General features: G+C 42.4%; 1 long non-coding RNA gene across 4 annotated transcripts in view; it reads right to left on the bottom strand.

The window, feature by feature from the left end:
* LOC128692660 (uncharacterized) overlaps positions 1-17,454 on the bottom strand; it is a 27,969-nt gene extending 10,515 nt beyond the window's left edge. For 2 of the 4 annotated variants that reach the window (XR_011392610.1, XR_011392611.1), the window contains exons 1-2: positions 11,041-14,662; positions 3,203-3,348 (exon numbers count right to left, since the gene is read on the bottom strand). This is a non-coding gene — a long non-coding RNA (uncharacterized lncRNA). The other 2 variants (XR_008407620.2, XR_008407619.2) reach the window with 2 other exon arrangements.
* Positions 17,455-17,495: the final 41 nt, after the last annotated feature.

Here is a 17,495-nt window from a genome sequence, read left to right as displayed (position 1 = left end):
AATCACGTAAGGAGAGTTTTTTATCGCGAGGCGAGGCAAAATTTTTGTGTTCAAATGCTTCGTATGGCGGATTTAGCGTAACGCGATGCGTTCATAAGGCAGGGGTCCACTGTATTTGTAAACAAACAGGTTTTTGCAACAAGTCAGTGGAATTTATTAAGACTACAAAAACATGCAAACCAAGCTGTACATATGATAGGAAATATAAAGCTATGACTACAAACAATATGTTATTATGTTTTACTTATGCCAAGCTCTATCAAGTTCATATAACTTGATAAAGCTTGTTTGAAGCAAAACATGCTTTTATTCACATCAAACTAAAAACTAACACTGCCTGCTCAGCAAAAATCATACGTAGTACTAAGCATCCGCATATTTAACTTCTGAAAGTTTGTAGTCAAAGTATAGGAATTTCTAAGAAAACCTCTAAAAACACAGTAAAATAGAATGCAGTAAAACTACAGTCATACCCTGTCCTACATCATTAAATGGTTCCAAGAACCGTGATGTAATGCAGTTTTTGACGTAAACCAGACATAATGCCTTAAAATGACAACACCATAAAACTAGCGTAAATAACTTGTGAAAGAATACAGTGGACCCCCGACCAGCGATGGCATCGATTAACGATAAATCTGACTAGCGATACATTTTACTGCAAAAATTTTGCCTCGATTAGCGCTAAAAAACTCTACCAACACTATTCGTTCCGTCTGAGACGCGTCCACTTCTGGCCAGTGTTTACAAGCCAGCCAGCCACCGCGGTCGCTTCCAAGCATACAATCGGAACATTTCATATTATCACAGCCTTTTTAGTGATTGCACCTGCAAAATAAGTCACCATGGGCCCCAAGAAAGCTTCTAGTGCCAACCCAACAGCAAAAAGGGTGAGAATTACTATGGATATGAAGAAAGAGATCATTGCTAAGTATGAAAGTGGAGTGCATGTCTCCGAGCTGGCCAGGCTGTACACAAAACCCCAATCAACCATCGCTACTATTGTGGCCAAAAAAACGGCAATCAAGGAAGCTGTTCTTGCCAAAGGTGCAACTATGTTTTCGAAACTGAGATCGCAAGTGATAGAAGATGTTGAGAGACTGTTATTGGTATGGATAAACGAAAAACAGATAGCATTTCTCAAGCGATCATATGTGAAAAGGCTAGGAAGTTGCATGACGATTTAATTAGAAAAATGCCAGCAACTAGTAGTGATGTGAGTGAATTTAAGGCCAGCAAAGGTTGGTTTGAGAGATTTAAGAATCGTAGTGGCATACATAGTGTGATAAGGCATGGTGAGGCTGCCAGTTTGGACCAAAAAGCAGCTGAAAAATTATTTTATTTTTTTATTATCACACTGGCCGATTCCCACCAAGGCAGGGTGGCCCGAAAAAGAAAAACTTTCACCATCATTCACTCCATCACTGTCTTGCCAGAAGGGTGCTTTACACTAGAGTTTTTAAACTGCAACATTAACACCCCTCCTTCAGAGTGCAGGCACTGTACTTCCCATCTCCAGGACTCAAGTCCAGCCTGCCGGTTTCCCTGAATCCCTTCATAAATGTTACTTTGCTCACACTCCAACAGCACGTCAAGTATTAAAAACCATTTGTCTCCATTCACTCCTATCAAACACGCTCACGCATGCCTGCTGGAAGTCCAAGCCCCTCGCACACAAAACCTCCTTTACCCCCTCCCTCCAACCTTTCCTAGGCCGACCCCTACCCCGCCTTCCTTCCACTACAGACTGATACACTCTTGAAGTCATTCTGTTTCGCTCCATTCTCTCTACATGTCCGAACCACCTCAACAACCCTTCCTCAGCCCTCTGGACAACAGTTTTGGTAATCCCGCACCTCCTCCTAACTTCCAAACTACGAATTCTCTGCATTATATTCACACCACACATTGCCCTCAGACATGACATCTCCACTGCCTCCAGCCTTCTCCTCGCTGCAACATTCATCACCCACGCTTCACACCCATATAAGAGCGTTGGTAAAACTATACTCTCATATATTCCCCTCTTTGCCTCCAAGGACAAAGTTCTTTGTCTCCACAGACTCCTAAGTGCACCACTCACTCTTTTTCCCTCATCAATTCTATGATTCACCTCATCTTTCATAGACCCATCCGCTGACACGTCCACTCCCAAATATCTGAATACGTTCACCTCCTCCATACTCTCTCCCTCCAATCTGATATCCAATCTTTCATCACCTAATATGTGCAGGAATTCAAGGAGTACATAGACAGTGAAGGACTGAAACCTGAACAAGTGTTTAATGGTGACACTGACAATGTTGTGAAACACTTTAGGAATGTCATAAAGGAACGGGAGGTACAGGCCTCTATGGGCAGATATGTTGTGCGACAGAGGTCCAGTGACTCTCAAGCTGGTCCTAGTGGCATTAAAAGAAGAAGGGAAGTAACCCCGAAAAAGGACTTGCCTGGTGGCCTGGTGGTTAACGCTCTCGCTTCACACGGTGAGGGCCTGGGTTCGATTCCCAGCCAGAGTAGAAACTTTGGACGTGTTTCTTTCCACCTGTTGTCTATGTTCCACATCAGTAAAAATGGGTACCCGGGTGTTAGTCGACTGGTGTGGGTCGCATCCTGGGACACTGACCTAAGGTAAGACCATCAACACACTCCCCTCTTCCCATCCCATCAATCATCACCAGATCTTCAATAAAGGTAAGTGTCATGTAACTGTGCATGTCTTCTTCAGTTTGTGTGTATTAAAATTTTTTTTTTTCAATACTTTTGGGTGTCTTGCACGGATTAATTTGATTTCCATTATTTCTTATGGGGAAAATTAACTTGACTAACGATTATTCTGACTAACGATGAGCTCTCAGGAACGGACTAATAGCGTTAGTCGAGGGTCCACTGTATAACTATTGCTAAACCTTAAAGAACACTAAAAACACATTTTAGTCATAACTTTTAAAGAATAACGAACACAATTAAAAATTGTGATGTAGGTGACGTTGCTGAGTGGTGTAAAATCAGACATAATGACATTCATTGAACTGAAATTTACTCTAGAAAAGTGACATAAAAGTGAATTTGATGTAGGCTGAAATGATGCAAAGCAAGGTATGACTGTATAAATAAAAGAGCTGACAACAATGTTTCCCTAGCATGGATATTTTAACACTGTAAAGACCTTTGTCATTCAGCATGTAGTTTATAAATTTACCTGAGTGTAAAGAGACTGTAGCTGTCACAACCTCTCAGGTCAACTATGGAGTTTGTTTTTCTTCTTGTAGCTGCTTATATTATTCTTGAAGACAGGGAGTCTTCAGGTTACGCACCATATGCCTGTTCCAGTGTTTGATGATATTCCTGTTGATAGTTACATTACTCACTCCTATCTAACATGGTCGCACAAGGCTGTTGCCGAAGCCCCTCACCCACAAAACCTCCTTTACTTCCCTCACTCAGCTCTCTTGGCAATAAAGAATACAAAAAAAATCACCAAAGGTAAAATCCATAATTTAATTTTATTCATAGGGAAGTACTAAACCTGTAGGGGTCATATAGCACCTGAGAAATGAAAGGCATTCAGGGCTGATCCAAGGAAGGGAAGGTAAAGTCCCATTCCTTGAACTAGAATATAAACAATCACAAACATGAAACACATGGAGCTGAGAAGGACAGGCCATTGTTACCAGGCATTTAACTGTCATAGCCTGAATGCCTTTCTTAGCACAGTATTTAACTGACATGGTCATATCTAGATATTCCAAGTCAGTATCTGTTTTACAGTGCAGTAGACTGTCTACTAACATGCAATATATTTATGCTTTTTTGCATTAACACGTTTACAAAATTGCGGCATATTTTTGGCGAACATGTCGTATTAGCTAGTTTACACAGCAAGGTGTATGTAGGGAAAAAATGTGTCATGCACCAAGTGAGTGAGCCTATGAGCGAGTCCACTGTCTTTCAGAGGAGGCTTACATAATGTATACAACCTCCCTCGTCTTGGTGCTTTGTTCATATGTGCCAGCACTGTATGACCTGGAGGTTTGGCACTTGGTCATTACTGTAATAAAAATAATATTCGTACATGCCCAATACCAGACTCTGCCTGTGTCAACAAATCTATTTTAAATCTATGCTATCATTTCTCATCTCTACAGTAACCATGGCACCCAAGAGGAAGGGAATGATCCTGGAAGTGCAATGAAGCACAACCATGGTCTTGGTGCTATGAAGAAAACAGATCTTCATAAGCTTAAAGGCTTATGTGTGGAGGAAACCATGTGAACCTATGGACTGAATGAGGTATCAATTTGCACAATTAGAAAGAGCAATGTGAAGATATGAGCTTGTGCAACAAGTACCTCAGGTAGCGCCTTCGTGGAAAAAATGACAAACCGGTCACAAAAGCTAAACAAGACAGGAAAGTTGGCAGAGTGGATTGAGCAGAAAAAAACAAGAGAGGTGCACCACTTAAATTTATCTTAATATGAAAAAAAATCTTACAGTGCTACTATACAACTGTGATGAGAAAGGAAGGCCTGAACAAGAGTTCTCGTTAAGTACAGGTTGGTTCCACAAGTTCAAATTGTAGGTTGTAGTAGGTTGGTAGACAGCAACCACCCAGGGAAGTACTACTGTCCTGCCAGATGACTGTGAAACAGAAACCTGTAACTGTTTTTCATGATGGTAGGATTGCTGGTTTCTTTTTCTGTCTCATAAACACACTAGATAACAGGGATATCTTGCTACTCCTACTTACACTTTGGTCACACTTCACAGACACGCACATGCATATATATATACATACATCTAGGTTTTTCTCCTTTTTCTAAATAGCTCTTGTTCTTCTTTATTTCTTCTATTGTCCATGGGGAAGTGGAAAAGAATCTTTCCTCCGTAAGCCATGCGTGTCATATGAGGCGACTAAAATGCCGGGAGCAATGGGCTAGTAACCCATTCTCCTGTAGACATTTACTAAAAAAGAGAAGAAGAAAAACTTTATAAAACTGGGATGCTTGAATGTGCGTGGATGTAGTGCGGATGACAAGGAACAGATGATTGCTGATGTTATGAATGAAAAGAAGTTGGATGTGCTGGCCCTAAGTGAAACAAAGCTGAAGGGGGTAGGGGAGTTTCGGTGGGGGGAAATAAATGGGATTAAATCTGGAGTATCTGAGAGAGTTAGAGCAAAGGAAGGGGTAGCAGTAATGTTGAAGGATCAGTTATGGAAGGAGAAAAGAGAATATGAATGTGTAAATTCAAGAATTACGTGGATTAAAGTAAAGGTTGGATGCGAAAAGTGGGTCATAATAAGCGTGTATGCACCTGGAGAAGAGAGGAATGTAGAGGAGAGAGAGAGAGATTTTGGGAGATGTTAAGTGAATGTATAGGAGCCTTTGAACCAAGTGAGAGAGTAATTGTGGTAGGGGATCTGAATGATAAAGTAGGAGAAACTTTTAGAGAGGGTGTGGTAGGTAAGTTTGGGGTGCCAGGTGTAAATGATAATGGGAGCCCTTTGATTGAACTTTGTATAGAAAGGGGTTTAGTTATAGGTAATACATATTTTAAGAAAAAGAGGATAAATAAGTATACAAGATATGATGTAGGGCGAAATGACAGTAGTTTGTTGGATTATGTATTGGTAGATAAAAGACTGTCGAGTAGACTTCGGGATGTACATGTTTATAGAGGGGCCACAGATATATCAGATCACTTTCTAGTTGTAGCTACACTGAGAGTAAAAGGTGATGGGATACAAGGAGAATAGAAGCATCAGGGAAGAGAGAGGTGAAGGTTTATAAATTAAAAGAGGAGGCAGTTAGGGTATGATATAAACAGCTATTGGAGGATAGATGGGCTAATGAGAGCATAGGCAATGGGGTCGAAGAGGTATGGGGTAGGTTTAAAAATGTAGTGTTAGAGTGTTCAGCAGAAGTTTGTGGTTACAGGAAAGTGGGTGCGGGAGGGAAGAGGAGCGATTGGTGGAATGATGATGTAAAGAGAGTAGTAAGGGAGAAAAAGTTAGCATATGAGAAGTTTTTACAAAGTAGAAGTGATGCAAGGAGGGAAGAGTATATGGAGAAAAAGAGAAGGGTTAAGAGAGTGGTGAAGCAATGTAAAAAGAGAGCAAATGAGAGAGTGGGTGAGATGTTATCAACAAATTTTGTTGAAAATAAGAGAAAGTTTTGGAGTGAGGTTAACAAGTTAAGGAAGCCTAGAGAACAAATGGATTTGTCAGTTAAAAATAGGAGAGTTATTAAATGGAGAGTTAGAGGTATTGGGAAGACGGAGGGAATATTTTGAGGAATTGTTAAATGTTGATGAAGATAGGGAAGCTGTGATTTCGTGTATAGGGCAAGGAGGAATAACATCTTGTAGGAGTGAGGAAGAGCCAGTTGTGAGTGTGGGGGAAGTTCGTGAGGCAGTAGGTAAAATGAAAGGGGGTAAGGCAGCCGGGATTGATGGGATAAAGATAGAAATGTTAAAAGCAGGTGGGGATATAGTTTTGGAGTGGTTGGTGCAATTATTTAATAAATGTATGGAAGAGGGTAAGGTACCTAGGGATTGGCAGAGAGCATGCATAGTTCCTTTGTATAAAGGCAAAGGGGACAAAAGAGAGTGCAAAAATTATAGGGGGATAAGTCTGTTGAGTATACCTGGTAAAGTGTATGGTAGAGTTATTATTGAAAGAATTAAGAGTAAGACGGAGAATAGGATAGCAGATGAACAAGGAGGGTTTAGGAAAGTTAGGGGGTGTGTGGACCAGGTGTTTACAGTGAAACACACAATTTTTTTTTATTATCACACTGGCCGATTCCCACCAAGGCAGGGTGGCCCGAAAAAGAAAAACTTACACCATCATTCACTCCATCACTGTCTTGCCAGAAGGGTGCTTTACACTACAGTTTTTAAACTGCAACATTAACACCCCTCCTTCAGAGTGCAGGCACTGTACTTCCCATCTCCAGGACTCAAGTCCGGCCTGCCGGTTTCCCTGAACCCCTTCATAAATGTTACTTTGCTCACACTCCAACAGCACGTCAAGTATTAAAAACCATTCGTCTCCATTCACTCCTATCCAACACACTCACGCATGCCTGCTGGAAGTCCAAGCCCCTCGCACACAAAACCTCCTTTACCCCCTCCCTCCAACCTTTCCTAGGCCGACCCCTACCCCGCCTTCCTTCCACTACAGACTGATACACTCTTGAAGTCATTCTGTTTCGCTCCATTCTCTCTACATGTCACAAAGACCTCTTTAGCCTTATCTAAATACTGTTCACTTATATGTTTCACTGTAAACACCTGGTCCACACACCCCCTACCTTTCCTAAAGCCTAGATAAGGCTAAAGAGGTCTTTGTGGCATTTATGGATTTGGAAAAGGCGTATGACAGGGTGGATAGGGGGGCAATGTGGCAGATGTTGCATGTGTATGGTGTAGGAGGTAGGTTACTGAAAGCAGTGAAGAGTTTTTACGAGGATAGTGAGGCTCAAGTTAGAGTATGTAGGAAAGAGGGAAATTATTTCCCAGTAAAAGTAGGCCTTAGACAAGGATGTGTGATGTCACCGTGGTTGTTTAATATATTTATAGATGGGGTTGTAAGAGAAGTAAATGCGAGGGTCTTGGCAAGAGGCGTGGAGTTAAAAGATAAAGAATCACACATAAAGTGGGAGTTGTCACAGTTGCTCTTTGCTGATGGCACTATGCTCTTGGGAGATTCTGAAGAGAAATTGCAGAGACTGGTGGATGAATTTGGTAGGGTGTGCAAAAGAAGAAAATTAAAAGTGAAGACAGGAAAGAGTAAGGTTATGAGGATAACAAAAAGATTAGGTGATGAAAGATTGGATATCAGATTGGAGGGAGAGAGTATGGAGGAGGTGAATGTATTCAGATATTTGGGAGTGGACGTGTCAGCGGATGGGTCTATGAAAGATGAGGTGAATCATAGAATTGATGAGGGGAAAAGGGTGAGTGGTGCACTTAGGAGTCTGTGGAGACAAAGAACTTTGTCCTTGGAGGCAAAGAGGGGAATGTATGAGAATATAGTTTTACCAACGCTCTTATATGGGTGTGTAGCATGGGTGATGAATGTTGCAGCGAGGAGAAGGCTGGAGGCAGTGGAGATGTCATGTCTGAGGGCAATGTGTGGTGTGAATATAATGCAGAGAATTCGTAGTTTGGAAGTTAGGAGGAGGTGCGGGATTACCAAAACTGTTGTCCAGAGGGCTGAGGAAGGGTTGTTGAGGTGGTTCGGACATGTAGAGAGAATGGAGCAAAACAGAGTGACTTCAAGAGTGTATCAGTCTGTAGTGGAAGGAAGGCGGGGTAGGGGTCGGCCTAAGAAAGGTTGGAGGGAGGGGGTAAAGGAGGTTTTGTGTGCGAGGGGCTTGGACTTCCAGCAGGCATGTGTGAGTGTGTTTGATAGGAGTGAATGGAGACAAATGGTTTTTAATACTTGATGTGCTGTTGGAGTGTGAGCAAAGTAACATTTATGAAGGGGTTCAGGGAAACTGGCAGGCCGGACTTGAGTCCTGGAGATGGGAAGTACAGTGCCTGCACTCTGAAGGAGGGGTGTTAATGTTGCAGTTTAAAAACTGTAGTGTAAAGCACCCTTCTGGCAAGACAGTGATGGAGTGAATGATGGTGAAAGTTTTTCTTTTTTGGGCCACCCTGCCTTGGTGGGAATTGGCCAGTGTGATAATAAATAAAAATAATAAATTTGCATAACATTAAATTTTCTGGTGAATGTGCTTCTGCTAACCACATTACCTTACACAGGAGACAGAAGCCTTACAGCAATATTTCAGTCTGACTTGGACTATTTACAAGTCCAGGTCGGACCAAAACGTCATCATAACCTTCTCTCCTGTGTGTGGGTTATTTGTGTATTGCTCCAGTCATGGTATTTTGTGCCTTTTTGTTCCCTACTGACCACATGGTTGCAGGGAATTTCTCTACTGAATTACACGAAATTATTTCTGAGGGTGACAACAAAATTAATGTTGCTCTTTGTGTTCATTTGAAAAAAAAAAAAATGGTAAAGAATCTTTTTCTGAAAGTAATGACACCAAAAGTACAAAATTTCATGGAAAATTTTCCAAATCATGCAGGCACAAATTTAGTGGTCTGAGTGCAATTTACACATCAGCAATTTCGCCCACTGAGTTCTATTTTGAGCCAATTCCAATGCTCTATTCAGCCAAATTCTTACGAATTTTTCTAGTATGCCTTCCATTCTATTGCTTTGCACAAGAAACCACCCATTCAACTACCCTGCAAGTGCACAGAAGTCTGTAATTTGGCCAATTTTTTAAACAAAATAAATGCCAATTTAATTTTTTTTTTTCAACACACCGGCCGTATCCCACCGAGGCGGGGTGGCCCAAAAGGAAAAACGAAAGTTTCTCCTTTTACATTTAGTAATATATACAGGAGAAGGGGTTACTAGCCCCATGCTCCTGGCATTTTAGTCGCCTCTTACAACACGCATGGCTTATGGAGGAAGAATTCTGTTGCACTTCCCCATGGAGGTAAGTGGAAATAAACAAGAACAAGAACTAGAAAGAAAATAGAAGAAAACCCAGAGAGGTGTGTATATATATGCTTGTACATGTATGTGTAGTGTGACCTAAGTGTAAGTAGAAGTAGCAGGACGTACCTGAAATCTTGCATGTGTCTTCTTCTTTCTTTCAACACACCGGCCGTATCCCACCGAGGCGGGGTGGCCCAAAAGGAAAAACGAAAGTTTCTCCTTTTACATTTAGTAATATATACAGGAGAAGAGGTTACTAGCCCCTTGCTCCCGGCATTTTAGTTGCCTCCTACAACACGCATGGCTTACGGAGGAAGAATTCTGTTCCACTTCCCCATGGAGGTAAGAGAAAATAAACAACAAGAACAAGAACTAGTAAGAAAATATTAGAAAACCCAGAGAGGTGTGTATATATATGCTTGTACATGTATGTGTAGTGTGACCTAAGTGTAAGTAGAAGTATCAAGACGTACCTGAAGCCTTGCATGTGTATGAGACAGAAAAAAAAGACATCAGCAATCCTACCATTGTGTAAAACAATTACAGGCTTCCGTTTTACACTCACTTGGCAGGACGGTAGTACCTCCCTGGGCAGCTGCTGTCTACCAACCTACTACCTAGGTAATTTAAAAATAATCCAAAATAATCAGGGTAGACATTCGTGGCAGTAAAATATTTCCTCTGTTCATTAATCACATTCTCAAGCCTCTCTTATATTATACTCTTCTTTTATTTTGAATTCATAATCACATAAAAATAGATGATGTACTCTTTTTCAGATAATAAAATACGTATGACCAGGAATGAATATTCATGGTTTATGGCATCCCAATAATTAAATCAGACTTATCAAAATGCCAAAATTCATATTAATGTTAATTTATTTTCAGTTAATAATAAACTAAGTTCAAAACCTCATCCTGCTAAACACTAAATTGCCAAACTAGAAACATTTCACAGATTCAGTTATTTTGGCATCATTAATATTTAATAATAATATACTTTATTTCTACAAGTACATGATACAACATATACAAACCTAGCAGACATCACTGACATACTTTATAGAAAGCCCCTGGTTATGCAGAGCATATCGAGCAATTTAGATTAATTTTGTCCCCAGGCTGCAACCCATGCCAGTCAACTAACACCCAGATACCTACTTATTGCTAGGTGAACAAGGACAGCAGGATTCTAAAAGCAGTTTTCTATTTGTGTATTATATGTAGCATGTTAAAATACAGTACTTAAGAAACCTGCCTTCTCACCCACTGCTAATGTAGTACAACAAAAATGAAACTGTCTGATAACCATAATGATCTGTAAAATGTCTTAAAATATTTCAAGTCTCTATTAAATTGTCCAATATGCAAGGGCAAGTGAATATTAGGGATGACGCTACTGCAGGATATACCCCTGAAGATGGTTGGAAAAATTAATAGCAATATATATACATAATTAAGGATATGTAAATTTGTGTACATTTTTAAGGTGACAAGTACATACAAACAAACCTGCAAACAGTGGCTGGAGCTTGAATATTACTGGATAATCCACCATTTCGTTTTTTGGGGTGAACCAGTGAAGCCAAAATCAGAGAATTAAGATCTTCAGTGCTCATAGTCTTTGATCTGCTGCCCACAATCTTGCCACTATCTGGTTGTAGTCCCTTGGAGAGGGATGATTTTCATGCTTGTTGACCCATACTTTGTCTGCACAATAAATCAATCAGGAAAATTTATTACACATCTGAAAGATGTCTCCTGAACATGGATATTTTATTATTCAATTACAGTTCTTTTGGGATATTCTGAAAAGTTGCAAAGGTTGATGGAGGAATTTGGGAAGGTATATATCAAAAGACACAAGTAAACAAAGTAAAGACCAAAGTAATGAAAGTAACAAAAAGTATGGGCAATGAAAGACTGGATATTTACATGGGAAAGAATAATACAAATCTATACATATTCTACATTACTGATGCATGCACAAACTATTATATCAGAATTTTGTCTTTTATATTGTATTTTTAGCTTCTGACAAAAACACTGCAGTACAGAATGTAATTAAAAATTAGTCTAGACTTCCAGAGAGAAAGAGTTAAGACCAATAATTTCATATTTCAAAATTCAATAGCCATATCAATCAAAAGAGAGAAGAGAAACATATAGGCAAATTACAACATAATACATTTAACAGGCAACACAAACAAAAAACTAACAACACTATAATCAGAGTACAGTACATACATAGTATTAAACAAATTTCCTAAACTTGCTTGTAACAGATAAGTAAACTGTAGATATAAACCAAATGTATTCCTGTAAACCCTTTTGGTGTCTGGTTCCTAAGCCTTTTGTGTATCCATATGCTCTTGAGCTATTGTCCACAGGATGGATATGGGTTGCACAATAAACTAGTCACTTTGGTGGCAAAATCTAAAATCTAGAGTACAGTATTTAACCTTTAACAAAACTAAAAATAAAACTGATTCCTAACAGCCTAAGCCCTAATGATCAACAATGCAGACTACCAACCTGCTGCTTGGAGTAAGTGCAGCTTCTGGGCCCCAGATCACTAAATACTTTCCATTCCCAAATCTGACTTCATGATACTGACCAAAATTATAAATAAAAATATAAACATAACTTGGCCTAATATTTTATCATAAAATATAAATCCAAGTATGATATTTGTTATGCAGGTACAATACGTACTTAAAACATCTCTTGCTCTCGTCACCCTGATAGTTGTGCACCTCGTAGGTAAAATGGTAATGTCCCCGAGACCTGGTCCTTGACCAGGCCTCACAGTGGATCAGGGCCTGATCAACCAGGCTGTTACTGCTGGCCACACAAACTGACGTACAAACCACAGCCCATGTGGTCAGGTGCTGACTTTAGGTGTCTGACTACCCATTTGAAGAGTTAAGCGTTTGTGAAGTGAAATACGTACTTGGAGAAAATAAGTTTATATCTGATAAGACCTGATGCTCCCCAATCTCACAAAAATACAGTGATCTAAGGTAGTATTGTATTTCTATTACCAAAATACATTAAATATTAGGTTAGGTAAGGTTTGTCAGGAAACAGGACAAGTGTTTCTTGATGTGGGTCTTAGTCATGTGATGACCCGCCATTGGAGCTTTTGGTCATCTGACCGAGGCCTTTCACTGGCTTACCGATCCACCCCTTTAAAAATTACGGTCGTAGTTATAACTATTTTTTTAATAGTATTATAGCAAGTTACTTCTTTGTGGTCTGAAATTAGTTCACTAACAAACCTTTATAAAGTCCCCAATTATTCAAGTAAACAGGAGTTAGTGTTCAACAGGGTTGTATGTGAGTTAGTATCAGACAACCAGTGCTGTCATGAATTTAAAATCTGGAGAGAAAAAAAAAAAAAGGTTCTACAGCTATAGTAACACAGCTAAGCATTGGAAGAATTTATTTGGGCTGCCATAAAGTGAGCTGCTTTTTTTTTTTTTCAGATTATTACACTACTGTAAATTACATTAGTGGTGAGTAAGAATCTTTTCTAATTTAATTTTCAGCATATTGCAGTACAGTAGTCCCCCCATATCTGCTGGGGATATGTTCCAAGGCCTACCGTGAAGATAGGATAAGATTTCGTTAGGATTTTTAACCCCAGAGGGTTAGCCACCCAGGATAACCCAAGAAACTCAGTACGTCATCAAGGACTAACTTATTTCCATTGGGGTCCTCAATCTTGTCCCCCAGGATGCGACCCACACCAGTCAACTAACACCCAGGTACCTATTTGCTGCTAGGTGAACAGGACAACAAGTGTAAGGAAACATGTCGAAATGTTTCCACCCGCCGAGAATCGAACCCGGGCCCTCCGAGTGTGAAGCGGGAGCTTTAGCCACCAGGCCACCGTAGATACCCGAAAACGTGGATAGTAGCAAACCCTACATGGATTTTTTTTTTCATTTACATATATACCTATGATAAAGTTTGATAAATTATGCGCAATAAGTCAAGAAATAGAACTTTTTCATTGATGGGAAGCACTTCACAGCTTCTCTTAGGCTTTAAAGAACTGTCAGCATCACAATTTTTGCACTTTGGGGTCATTATTAAGCAAGGTTAAGGGTTATTTTTGGTCCATGGCAAATCGTGGATCACTGAAACCAAATCTGTGGATACAGGGGTTCTACTGTACATAAAAATTATGACAAAATACCTATACATTCATAATTGGAATTATTTTATATTAGAAGGTTTGTAGGTTTATATTAGAAGGTTTGTAGGTGTTCCCTAGTTCAATCGCTAGCATACACAATTCATACACTGTGGTCTGGGGATTGATTCCCAGGTACGGCTGGAAAACATTAGGACGTGTTTCCATAGGACACCTGCTGTCCCTGTTCACACATCAGTAAAATAGGCACAGTACCTGGGTATTAGTCGACTGGTGTGGGTCGCATCCTGGGACAAAACTGACCTAATTTGTGGGAAACGCTCTGCATAACAAGCGGCTTTCTATAGGCCTATATCCCTTGTACATGTACTTGTAGAAATAAAAACTTCTTATTAAAGGCATCAGTTGGAAGACTAAGAAAGGTCATACAGAGCCTAGGGTAAAGAGAAATGTTTAGGTTCAATCTGAGGAAGGGGAGGATAACTTCAGTTCCTTGGATCAAGAGCTCCTCTCACCCTTGTTAAGGCACCTCCTCTCCCTCAAGGCACGGAATTCTCTTCCAAGTATAAAGACATGTGTTACCTCTCTCTGTCTTACCTGTGGTGGCAGTGTTCAAGCTGGCCTCTGCCTGCTGTGTCAAGCTTACCTACTGTCAGTCACCATCAAGCTTACCTACTGTTAGTCACCATCAAGCTTACCTACTGTCGGTGACCGTCAAGCTTGGAGAACAACTTTAGCTTCATCTGTTCCTTCACAAGTTGTCGGGGTTATCCTAGGGTAATTTATACAAATTTTACAATGTATGCTAATTGTACTTGCGTGTACCTGGGGTCACACATATACATGTACCTGTGGCTAAATAAATGAAGTTATTTACTTACTAATTCCCAACACTCAAAAATAGTGTTAACATTGAAAATTGCCATGACCTGTGGGATGCCTGCAGAAACACCGTGACCTGTGGGACACCTGCAGAAACACTGACCTGTGGGATGCCTGCAGAAACACTGTGACCCGTGGGACGCCTGCAGAAACACCGTGACCCGTGGGACACCTGCAGAAACACCATGGCCTGTGGGACGCCTGCAGAAACACCGTGACCTGTGGGACGCCTGCAGAAACACCGTAATCCATGGGACGCCTGCAGAAACACTGTGACCCGTGGGACACCTGCAGAAACACCGTGACCCGTAGGATGCCTGCAGAAACACCGTGACCCGTGGGACACCTGCAGAAACACCGTGACCTGTGGGACGCCTGCAGAAACACTGTGACCTGTGGGACGCCTGCAGAAACACCATGACCTGTGGGACACCTGCAGAAACACCGTGACCTGTGGGACACCTGCAGAAACACCGTGACCTGTGGGACACCTGCAGAAACACCGTGACCTGTGGGACACCTGCAGAAACACCGTGTCCTGTGGGACACCTGCAGAAACACCGTGACCTGTGGGACACCTGCAGAAACACCGTGACCTGTGGGACACCTGCAGAAACACCATGACCTGTGGGACACCTGCAGAAACACCGTGACCTGTGGGACGCCTGCAGAAACACCGTGATCTGTGGGACGCCTGCAGAAACACCGTGATCTGTGGGACGCCTGCAGAAACACCGTAATCCATGGGACGCCTGCAGAAACACTGTGACCCGTGGGACACCTGCAGAAACACCGTGACCCGTAGGATGCCTGCAGAAACACCGTGACCTGTGGGACACCTGCAGAAACACCGTGACCTGTGGGATGCCTGCAGAAACACCATGACCTGTGGGACGCCTGCAGAAACACTATGACCTGTGGGACGCCTGCAGAAACACCGTGACCTGTGGGACACCTGCAGAAACACCGTGACCTGTGGGACACCTGCAGAAACACCGTGACCTGTGGGACACCTGCAGAAACACCATGACCTGTGGGACACCTGCAGAAACACCGTGACCTGTGGGACGCCTGCAGAAACACCGTGATCTGTGGGACGCCTGCAGAAACACCGTGATCTGTGGGACGCCTGCAGAAACACCGTGACCTGTGGGACGCCTGCAGAAACACCGTGACCTGTGGGACGCCTGCAGAAACACAGTGACCTGTGGGACGCCTGCAGAAACACCGTGACCTGTGGGACGCCTGCAGAAACACCGTGACCTGTGGGACGCCTGCAAAAACACAGTGACCTGTGGGACGCCTGCAGAAACACCGTGACCTGTGGGATGCCTGCAGAAACACCGTGACCTGTGGGACGCCTGCAGAAACACAGTGACCTGTGGGACACCTGCAGAAACACCGTGACCTGTGGGACGCCTGCAGAAACACAGTGACCTGTGGGACGCCTGCAGAAACAGTGACCTGTGGGACACCTGCAGAAACACCATGACCTGTGGGATGCCTGCAGAAACACAGTGACCTGTGGGATGCCTACAGAAACACCGTGACCTGTGGGACACCTGCAGAAACACCGTGACCTGTGGGACGCCTGCAGAAACACCGTGACCTGTGGGACGCCTGCAGAAACACCGTGACCTGTGGGACGCCTGCAGAAACACCGTGACCTGTGGGACGCCTGCAGAAACACCGTGACCTGTGGGACGCCTGCAGAAACACCGTGACCTGTGGGACGCCTGCAGAAACACAGTGACCTGTGGGACGCCTGCAGAAACACCGTGACCTGTGGGACGCCTGCAGAAACACCGTGACCTGTGGGACGCCTGCAGAAACACCGTGACCTGTGGGATGCCTGCAGAAACAGTGACCTGTGGGACGCCTGCAGAAACACCGTGGTGGGACGCCTGCAGAAACAGAAACACCGTGACCTGTGGGATGCCTGCAGAAACACAGTGACCTGTGGGACGCCTGCAGAAACACCGTGACCTGTGGGATGCCTGCAGAAACACCGTGACCTGTGGGATGCCTGCAGAAACACTGTGACCTGTGGTGATGTGGGACCTGCAGAAACACCGTGACCTGTGGGACTCCTGCAGAAACACCGTGACCTGTGGGACGCCTGCCTGCACGCCTGCAAAACACCGTGACCTGTGGGACGCCTGCAGAAACACCGTGACCTGTGGGACGCCTGCAGAAACAGTGACCTGTGGGATGCCTGCAGAAACACAGTGACCTGTGGGACGCCTGCAGAAACACCGTGACCTGTGGCACACCTGCAGAAACACAGTGACCTGTGGGACACCTGCAGAAACACAGTGACCTTGACCTCTTCTTATTACCAATAATTTACACTTGTTAATGTACCTGGAGTATGCATGATAATTAAAATCACCTAAATTCATATAACTGTAGTTATGTATACCTGTACCTAATTATAATAAAAATTAGAAGCGCTGAACCTAAAAGACCTGTAACTAAAACATATACATTATATATAATATAAATATATATTTATATATAGTTAATTCTCAGTATATACTTAAGAGATATTAAGCAAATATCGCGAACAAGCTATAGAAGATGCGGGGAGAGTTGAGTGATAGCTCTAGGTCTTTCGTGTTGCAATTATCAGGAGCTTGCAATGTTGCATAAAGGATGATGAAGTCCAAGTAAATGTGTTCATAGGGAACGTTTTTGCTCGATTTGATAAAAAATTCTTCCTCTAAAACATATTTGCTTGGACTGCACCCAATTCTGCAACATTGCAAGCTCCTGATGTGTTGATTGCAACACGAAAGGCCTAGAGCTATCATTCAACTCCCCCTCCCACCGTGGTCGTCTTGCCTCCACAAATAATATACATCACAGTGTAAACAACCTTTCAAACTTGTTGGAAATAAAGGCTGGTCAGAGCTGAGGGAGC

The sequence above is a fragment of the Cherax quadricarinatus genome, chromosome 30 (assembly GCF_038502225.1).
Source record: "Cherax quadricarinatus isolate ZL_2023a chromosome 30, ASM3850222v1, whole genome shotgun sequence".
NCBI classification, from domain to species: domain Eukaryota; kingdom Metazoa; phylum Arthropoda; class Malacostraca; order Decapoda; family Parastacidae; genus Cherax; species Cherax quadricarinatus.
Note: the sequence above shows the minus strand (reverse complement) of the source record. Positions and strands in the feature narration are given on the sequence as shown.